General features: G+C 46.8%; 1 non-coding gene across 1 annotated transcript; it reads left to right on the plus strand.

The window, feature by feature from the left end:
- Positions 1–1,873: 1,873 nt before the first annotated feature.
- LOC138570451 (U12 minor spliceosomal RNA) lies at positions 1,874–2,024 on the plus strand. Its single transcript, XR_011303504.1, has one exon. It is a non-coding gene; the product is annotated as a U12 minor spliceosomal RNA (small nuclear RNA).
- The last annotated feature ends 8,024 nt before the right edge of the window (positions 2,025–10,048 follow it).

The following is a 10,048-nucleotide window of genomic DNA, read 5'->3' on the forward strand; positions in this document are numbered from 1 at the left end:
TAAATATAGCATTTCTTAGACTGAAGCACCACCATTCTAGTTTAACAAATGTTTAAGAAAACTGTTTAAACTAGAAACGTGGCAGTCTTTTAAGAAATGCTCACAATGCCACTGGAGGACATGTTTCCCCACAATGGCATATCCCCTCCAATATTTCCACCCACTTCAGAATTGTGGTGCTGGAAACTGGAGGGGAGAATGTCATATTTCAACACTCTTTATTTTCATGATTTCAGTATCAGCCCCTTGGTCTCAAGAGAGGACCAAGACATAGACATGGAAAATGGATCCCAGTTATCAGAATGTTGAGAAGTTGACTGTTCTCCTGTAAGTGGTGACTATATGGTAATGTTGGCACCACTGCTCCCCATACACCATTGGTCTGTTACAATCCACAGCAGCTTATCACGACTCCGACTTGCCAATGAAGTACAGGTCCATATCTTCTTATAGTTTCTCCTACATTTGATTCTCTATGAATGTTTTCTGGTGAATTTCTTGATCACTGGTGAGTTCATATAAAAAGAGTTTAATAGCACCTTAAATGGCACCAATGGATGTTACTTATATAGGGGTTATAGAAATGGCTGTGGGACTGTTTGAGGTATTTACTTTTGGATACAATTTAAAACACACACAGAAAGATGGAGTATTCAGGTATTATTAGAAGACTAAAAACTAAGGCGGTCATTCAGAGTTGGGCCGATTTTTCATACTTCTGAAGAAAGTTACCTGCTCTGATAGTGGTATTTCTGGAAATTCTCCCTACTCAAAGTTTACCACCAGCAAGGTGGTATTTCTGGAATACCTCTGGTGTTATTTCCGAAATACCACATCTGATGGCGGGTTATATACAGTACTGGCTCATATGACTACTGTTCATTTTCTTTATGGTGATCAGGCCGGGGTGAAGCAAAGTCGGGACCTTTGAAGTCCGGCACAGGGTGTGTGTGCAGCACAGGACAAACCCATCAACACAGGCAAGTGCCGTAAAATACCGGACGGTTGGCCGCGCTGTCGAGGAGTCAAGGACCAGAGGAGAGCAACTCACCAAGGAGCCTGGGACCAGTTGGGTGACTAATCACAGAAGACATAGGTACACGTTAATACATTCTCATGCAATAATAAACCTGTTAGAACAAAAAGGTTTAGTTATATGTTTAGTTATATGTTTTTTCTTTTACAAATGGGTTGTGCTTGTTTTTCAGCATATTTGGATGGTAGTCTGTAGTTTAGGGCTTATTTTGTAGAGACATTCAGCTTATTTTGTCCTTCTGTCCTGGCAACATGTCATGCCTCTATGTTAAAATGCTGTTAAGCCCTCACAATGAACACCTTCCACCTTGCTTGAATAGCTCCAGTGTGCACTAGGCAACATTTGTTAATGGATTTCGACATATGAGTGAAAAGGATATGCCTTAACCTTTTCATATCGTGCATAACATAAGTGAAAATGATCAGCATGAGTTATGAAAATGCTCATTTGTAAAATTATGCATGTTTACATGCTCAAGTCTTCAGAAGTAGCTGCTGCTAATGAATGCGCAAGAGACGTATTTATGACTCGAACAGGTGTATCAGTGTTACACTATCCCCACTGCTAGTTTTCTTTACTCACCGAGAAATTGGTTGAAGTCCTTGTTCCCAGAAGGCAAAGCGGCCTACTTCTATTTGCATACAATCTAAAATGGATGGGAGTCAGCATGTAGATTTCTTATTGTAAATGAAACAAGAATAGTTTTAATATAATGAACGACCCAGTAACTGTTTTTTTTTTATTTTTATGCAAAAGTAGATCAGCCCACACTTGAACCACTATAACATTAAAGGGTTTTAAAAAGAATAGGATGGTCGGCGAGTTGCTTATTTCCTTATGCCTTAAACTAATGAGTAAGGAAAATAACGATCTTGGGTGACGCCAAGATCCTCACTCATAATGTGAGCGGAATTTTTGAACGGGTACAGGTCGCCCCGTGGGTGACCCGCCTACTTAGCGGGATGCCTTGGTCGAAGCGATCTGCCCGACCCCAAACCTTGTAAAAAGAAAGATCGCATAGAAGCTATTGCTGTGTTTGTGTTCAACCAACATACCTCGTTCAGAAATTATGTACGGGGGAGTACATTTATATTGGAAGCAAACAATTACTTTTTTATTGTTTGAAATGGTGTCCTTGTACCATTATACTGTACTCTCTATATATCAGTAAAACAGTGTCTATCAACCAAGGCGCAGAACAAAAACCGCAGAAGGCATCCGAGGTAAATTTCAGATGCTTGCATGCACAACTCCAGGGATGCAGCACAACCATTCAACCCACATTTCACCAACACTATTCTGTTATACCGTGATGTTTTGGAAATATACAGAGCATTCGGCCTTGTAACAATCAGAAAACGTGCTTTCGGCACAACATGACTGGGCCCAAGTGCCTAGAGTATTCATTCAGTGTAGTCTAAGAATGAAAAGTTTCCCATTTTCGGGAATTTGTTGTAAGTGCATATACACTTTGTCGCCACCTAGGATGGGGAGAGAGAAGCGCATCTCACCCATCATTCCATTCTTACAGTACACTAGCCCCTGCCCTCAGGGGGATGCACATTCACTGTTCTTTTTATTATTATGTGCCATTTATTAAAGTGTTAATACCCAAATTACTAACAGCAATTACATTACTCTCAGACCTTTCATTCCTTGTCCCAGTCCTAATTGTATGAAGCATAAGCCTTCCAAGGCAGGCCACCCCTGGCATTAATTATTTGAAAGCTATTTTTCGTTTTACCGATTAGGTGGTGCAGTAAACACTGCCTATAAGCAAAAACTATTGTCATGTGAAGTGAAGATAGAAGAGAGCTGTGAAGTGAGGAGGGAAACACAGCCTGTGGGTATTCATTTTGTACCCACTGACCAGCCGTGGCCATTCCCACCCACTACCTGCTCCTATCTCCCAAAACATACACCCCATCAACCCCAGGAATTCAATGAGCCACGCTGTGATTCCTCAAAAAATATCTTTGTGTAATACAATGTTTGCCTTTAGACACTTGAACCATGAGTTGCCTTAAACCACTTGATTCATAAGCAATGTATCTGTCCTTCAATCTGCTCCTTTCACAGAATTCCTGTTAAAACAAGCACTGGCAAAGCCAACGGTTTGGGCTCTTGTATAGGCATTCGTGTGGATTTGCCAGGCACACCTCTGCAGTATCCCTCATAGGGTGACAGGAGAGGAATTCAGGACTGGGATAAAGAAGAGGAGGACTCAGAGTAATGGGGTTACCAGTACTCCCCCCCCCCTCAACCTTGTCCCAAGTCTAATCATATGAGGCCATGCAAACCCATACCAGGGGATATTGCCTAACAAATATAACCTGAACAGAGAAACGTAGTGCAAACACCTGGTTCTTTTATTGTGATGAACATCTCTTGGTTAATGTGATGTGTGAAAGTACTGCTCGACCGATGGATTGTCTAGGAAACCCAACATACAGCTTGTAGAGATTAATGAAAGTTTCGGGAGTTGCACAGCTGGCGGCTCTACAAATGTCTTCCAATGGAACATCCTTGCATGCGCCCAAGATGCTGACATGGCCCTAGTTTATCTACTCTGCACTATTCCTGGGAGCTGAGAAGCAGCAGCCTCGTGGACCATGTCGGTAGCCATCCTTAACCACCTACTCATGGTAGCTGTCATTGTTTTTCTCCCAGCATTGTGAGGGCCAAGGTGACACAAATCTTGATTCTCTGACTGGGCTATCTTTGTGTTCAAGGTATATTCACACTATCACACCCTATCCAGGTCGTGAGGAAGAATGGCCTCAGCTCCCTCCTGCCGGCCACTAAGTTTGGGAAGGATGAGGACCTCATGAATGTGGAAATCAAAGTAATCAGAGCGCACCTTAGGAATAAGGATGAGACCACCCAAATTAAACTAATGTACAGTTGTGTATAGAGGAGAGCCCCAGCACTCACAGTCTGTGATCTGATGGACATGGATAAAAACAAAATGTCCTGACAGGACACAAGGTTTAAAGGGATCCCTAAGGAGAGGGGTGGCAGTGCATTTAATACCAGTAAGAGATCCCAGATAGGAAAGGGAGACCTTACGCTAAGGTGCCTATCTCTATACCCTTGAGGATCCAGAAGGCCATTTCTACAAAAATGAAATGGACCCAAAAGCCTCTAATTCCTTTAATGGCTGCTAGGTATGGCGGCAGATTGGAGGAAGCAAGACTCAATCCAGACCCACCCCTAATATCCTCCATTACCTTCACTTAGGGCCTGATTTACAGAGTGTTTTCCAAGGACATTGAACCATTATAAAACACATCTGTGAATCAGACCCTTAACCTCTTGTGAGCGGTTCAAGATTGCTCTTTCCTCACTAGGTAGAAAAGTACCGCTAAGGGGCACTGTTGAGCAGCCGATGAAGATTGGTGCCTAGCCTTTGAGCTCCTCATGTCAGCACGATCATCCGTTTATCTGTGGCAGATCCATAATCTGCACCCACCCAGAATTGTAGCTCTGAAGCCCCTGGGAGGATGTGCTGCACCAACTCCTTGAATAAATCTGGTGCCCAGCGGATTCCCAGTCTGCTGGCCACGGGGCCTTCTGCCCGTCGAGCCCTGCTTTGAGGCTGAGTGTCTCACGGCAAAGCCTCGACCTGCCAGCGTCGGAGCTGGTGCCCTATTGATGACGCACTTCCGTGGGCCTGTGGTCTCTCCTGGTGCTGCTGGGAGTGCTGCTCCAGTACAATTCCGAGCCTGCCCCATGGGGGACCCCCTACTTATCAGCCCTGGCTGCACTCACCCCGCCATGAGTCCCTGTGGTTCAGTGTTACCAGAGCGGACCACCCATCTCAGCTCCATTGCAGTGGAGCTTGCCTCGTGGGACCCCGAGGATGCGGCCCCTCATCGGCTTACCCCGGTTGACCCCGATTAAGGCAGCCCACACTACTCAGCACTGGAAACAACACTTGAAACACCTGGGGGCCCCTGCCTGCATATGCCCGCCGGGAATCAGCTCCTCTACTTTGCCTTCAGCCCCTGAACTCCTTCATCTGGATTGCATCACCTTCTCGCTGGGGCCCTGACTGGCACTCCGCTCCCGGCCCCTGGGGAGGCCTAGACTGGATTGCACCGGACTGGGAGGCGACCAGTGTCTGGCTGGAGCTGCTGTACATCACCTGGTCATTGCTGGGTGGTCCCTCCCTAAGGGTGCAAACTTGCCCTTCAAGCCGCCCACCTAAGTCCCGGCCACCGCAATGGGGCTCATCCCGCAATACTTTAGAGAGTATTGCACCCTCTAGGAGGACGCAAATCATTGTGGCCTGCGTTGTTTGGCTAGGGGAGCTACATACTATGATCTGCTGTGGGCTCTTACCTTGGGAACGCCAAGTGTTTGTGCCCTGTGGCTCATTCCTGATCAGTGGTGCTGCCTTGCCGGAGACCCTGTGTAGTGCACCCCACACCAATCCCACTCTTACTCTCCTTCATCTGCTAAACATGACTAAGGGTGCAGGCGGGGGGAAAAAAAACGAAGGCCATGGATACGTTTCCCAAGGCAGCCCCCCGTGCAGAGCCAAATGAGGCACCTCCTGACCCACCCCGAGAGACATGATACCTGAGTCATCTGCCCCATGACCTCAAGCAAATGATGTAGGCTATCAAAAAATGTGTTGACATAACTGCAAATGTTTCATCAATGCACACCCAGCTAGCTAAAGATGACCTACAGATTAATGAAGCTGAAGAAAGAATTGGGTCGACTGAAGATAACCTGCCTTCCCTCCAGACTACTGTGGTCGCCCTGACGAAAGACATGACATTGGTTAAAAAGAAATGTGATGATTTAGAGTCCAGGTCAAGGAGAAACAACATATGCACAGTGGGGTTCTCAAAGGTTGTGCTGTCTTAGGGCATGGAGCAGGCTGTGGAGAACTTGCTCAAGGAGCTCCTTGATGACCCATAACTCTCACCTTTCTTTGCTGTGGAACGTGCACACCGGGCACTCACCCCAAGGCCCAAACCCAGAGATTTCCCCTGACCGATCATTGTTAAAATCCGAATCTACCGAGACTGAGACCAAATACTCCGGCTCACCAGAGACAAGAGGGAACTGCGGCTGGGATCCCAAACCATTCAAATCTTCCCAGACTTTTGCATTGTGGTCTACCAAGAATGTTGTCTCTTCACTGGAATCAAGAAAATGCTGAGAGACCGTAATATTCAATATGCAATGCTATTTCTAGCATGCTTGCGCTTTCAGGTCCGAGGGAAGTTATAATTTTGTACGGTCTCAGAGGAGGCCGTGAAATTCATAGAGTCCCAGATTCCGGTGGACTATGTTGTGGGTGCCCCTCCTGCTGAAAATCATCCTGGCTGACATCCTCTGCAATGGAACCGCGCATGAGTTTCTGTGTGCTCTTTGGAGTGTGCCACATATTTGTTCCGCCACAGTGAATAATATGTTCAGAGTTACATGTTTAGCATGCCGACACAGAAACAGCTTTCCCCTTAGCAACTGCTCTGTACTTGTTGACATTTGGGTGTCTACACACTAGATGTTGTTCTGGGTCACTGAGATCCAATGGTTTGTACTCTGGCGCTGGTCAGGGGTTCCTTGATACTTAAATGAGTGTTAGTTTCCACCCATGGTACGTGTTTGCAACAATTGTTGATGTATTGCTTTTTAACATACTTTAACCATAGATTGGCACCCTTGTGACATACATAATAGTTGTTCAAGGCTCACATTTGGTTAAAAGTATGCAATTCAGTTAGATTTCATTAGTGCCGAAACGTGTTTCAACCTTTAAGGTCTTTCTCAAGTGGGTCTCAATATGTCAGCAATAGTACTGGATAGTACCTCTGCCCGGAGGAGTCCTCGTAGTCTCTGGTCTTGCAGTGATCTGATTCAGTGACTCTCAACCGGGAGTACTATCCAGTACTATTGCTGACATATTGAGACCCACTTTCACCCATCCAGGAACAAGCAAACTTTACATTTTTTAAATGAAGGGAGCTAGGGCAGGGGTACATTCCTTAATGATGTGTGCTGGGCAAGCATCCCCTTTACAATTGGATGGTTTGATAGATTTGATAAGAGCTATGACTTCTGATTCACTCATGTCAGAGAATTCAAATGTCGGTACCTCTTTACCTGCAAGGGCAGTATGGGGAGTGGGGGGACGCGTGTCTATAAGAGAGGATAATGCTTTTTGGTGCGCTAGAATTTTGGCTTGCAAAGTTTCCAGTTTATCTAGCATGGCAGTTTGAATAGTGTTGCACCATGACTCATCCTTTATGAGGGTAGATGGAGGGGTTGTAGGAGTCTCCAGTTCCCTGAAGATTGTAAAGATCTCCTTAGTTTCAGATTTGGCATTGTTAATCCTCGTATTGAAGGATGCCGCTTTAGCCTGATTGATGGCTGCTTTGTATTGTCTAGTACAAGCTTTGAAGGCTGCTTTCATTTTTTCGTTGGGTTTCTTCTTCCAAGTTGCAAGCGAGGCCCTTTTAGTTGAACGTAGTTCCATAAATTCTTGGGTGAACCATGCATTGGAGTGCTTGATTTTCTTCGCTTTCTTAAGGGTGAGAGGCGCTATGGTGTCAACCGCGCAAGTGATGACCTGTTTAAAGGAGTTTGCGAGGAGGCCTGGATCATTAGGAAATGGAGGCTGGAGAGCTGGTGTTAGGAGATGTGGGAGAAGATTCTCTATTGTAAGTTTGCGCAAGCTTCTAGAGAAGACTGCTTTTGACGTTATATTGGGTTTGGTGGACCCAGTAGTGGTGGCAATGTCTAGTTTGAATCAGAAGTGGTCAGACAAAGGGATGGGGGAGATGTCTGGGACGAGGATGGGACAGTTATGATGAGCTACCCAATCCAGCATGCGTCCTTTCATATGGGTAGGCTCAGTAATGGCTTGGATGAACTCTAATGTGGTTAATGCTTTTTGTAGAGCGGATGTGTGTGCATCGTTAGTATCATTCAGGCCAAGATTAAGGTCACCCAGTAGCACTATTTTTGATGTTTTTTTGATGTTGTGAGATAGCGTGTGTATAAGAGCCTCATGGAAATCTGTTGAGGAGCCAGGAGGACGATACATAAAATGGAAGGCAATGGTGGAGGTGGGCTCGATCTTAAGTTTGATTAAGAGATATTCGGCATTAAGGCCTAAGTCACCTTGAATTCTCCTGATGTTAAGTGTATCTCTAGCAATGACGGCAACACCTCCCCCTCTTTGGCCAACCCTATCTTGCCTAAAGATAGTATAGCCATTAGGGATAGCCAGAGATAGGGCAGGGCTGGATGATTCCTATAGCCATGTCTCACAGAGAAAGAGGAGGTCTAGATGGTCACTGGTGATCAGGTCGTGCACATCAAGAATGTGGGCAGGGATTGATCAGGCGTTCACTAAGGCACATTTAAGAGCGGGTGCTGCGCTACTGTCAATAGGCAGGATATCCAATGCTAATGGGTTGGCAGGCCTAGTGACAACATGTTCATTCAATACAATCCCAGGGGTAGTGGGCACCAATGCAGGACAATCAGCATCAACAATAGCTTGGGTGTCAACATTAACATTTTTCCCAATAATCACAAGGGTAGTGTGCACCAATGCAGAGCAATCAGCATCAACAATAGCTTGGGTGTCAGCATTACCATTTTTCCCAATAATCAAAGGGGGGGTGGGCACCAGTGCAGGACAATCAGCATCAACAACAGCTTGGGTGTCAACATTAACATTTTTCCCAATAATCACAGGGGTAGTGTGCACCAATGCAGGACAATCAGCATCAACAATAGCTTGGGGGTCAACATTAACATTTTTCCCAATAAGCAAAGGGGGTGTGCACCAATGCAGGATATTTAGTAATGACCGTTTCATGAGGGGAGGCATGGTTATTCTTTGTAATAATCAATGGATCAATGGGCAACAAAGAAACATAGACACAAATCACAATAGGCAGTAACACATCGGTAGCCTTAGTCAATGGTATTTGGGGGGTTAGTGGTGGGGCACCCATCAACGTACCTGGTGGGGCAAGAAGTGAGGAGGGTAGTGCTTTAGATCTCAGCTTGGAGGTTGCACTTAGATGAGGGTCACGCAGCTGAGTGTTATATTATCCCATGTGATACTTCATCGGGATTGAGGGTGTTTGGGCAGGCGGCAGTTGCGCTCTGGTCGGTGCCAGGTCTTTAATGATAGAGAGTTGCTCTGGGACGCTCGGAAGGCTGTCCCTGACTGGGAGATTGGCCTACGCCGCCAGACGTGTGGTCAATGTCCTTCTATTACCTTTTGATTGCTTTACATGACGGCTGCAGCACTTCTGTGGAAGAGGCGGTGGTCGAGTCCTCCCGCCCCGTCCTTCGGTCATCCAGGGAGTCCCCCATACGCAGACTTTTTGTGGGGAGGCGGGGGAGCGGGGTGGCGGCCTCGGGCCGAGCCACGAAGCGGGTAGCTTCCCCTGGCTCACCGGACTCAGTGGCCTGGCCGGCAGACCCAATGCAGAAGGTGGCGAGGAAAACATCCGCCTCAGCGGCTTCGGTGGCGTGTGAGGATGCGCCGCTCGTCGACTCCCCTCCCCGTCCCCCTCGGCGCTCTCACGGCTGTGCCGAGCAGTCATCGGGTGAAGCCGTGCCGCCGGCCCACGCGGTAGTGGAGGAACAGCCAGCTTTGACTTTTGCGTGGAGGGGGGCGGGGCCTTTGGCCTCCCTGTCTGGATCCGGGAGCTCGTCGCCGAGCGCCCTCGGGCGCGCTGTGAAGGGACTTTTTCCTCCCAGGACTACGCCGAGCCCAATGCTCGTGCATCGCAAACACAGCAAGCTCCAAGTGTAACAGCAACCTTGCCACTGGAGGAAATAACTCACTCGAATAAAACACTTTGCACCATCGAAATCCATTCAATTCCAACTTTGCACAACTTGATCAGCCCAAAGGACTTCTCCCATTCAGATCAATTAGGCGTAAAAGCCAGTGACCTCATGACAACCGTGGTAAGCCCGACAAACTTGCAACTTCCATCTTCATATACTGATATCTTTAGGAAA

This window comes from Ambystoma mexicanum, chromosome 2q (genome assembly GCF_040938575.1).
Source record: "Ambystoma mexicanum isolate Mex_15411 chromosome 2q, UKY_AmexF1_1, whole genome shotgun sequence".
Classification (NCBI taxonomy): domain Eukaryota; kingdom Metazoa; phylum Chordata; class Amphibia; order Caudata; family Ambystomatidae; genus Ambystoma; species Ambystoma mexicanum.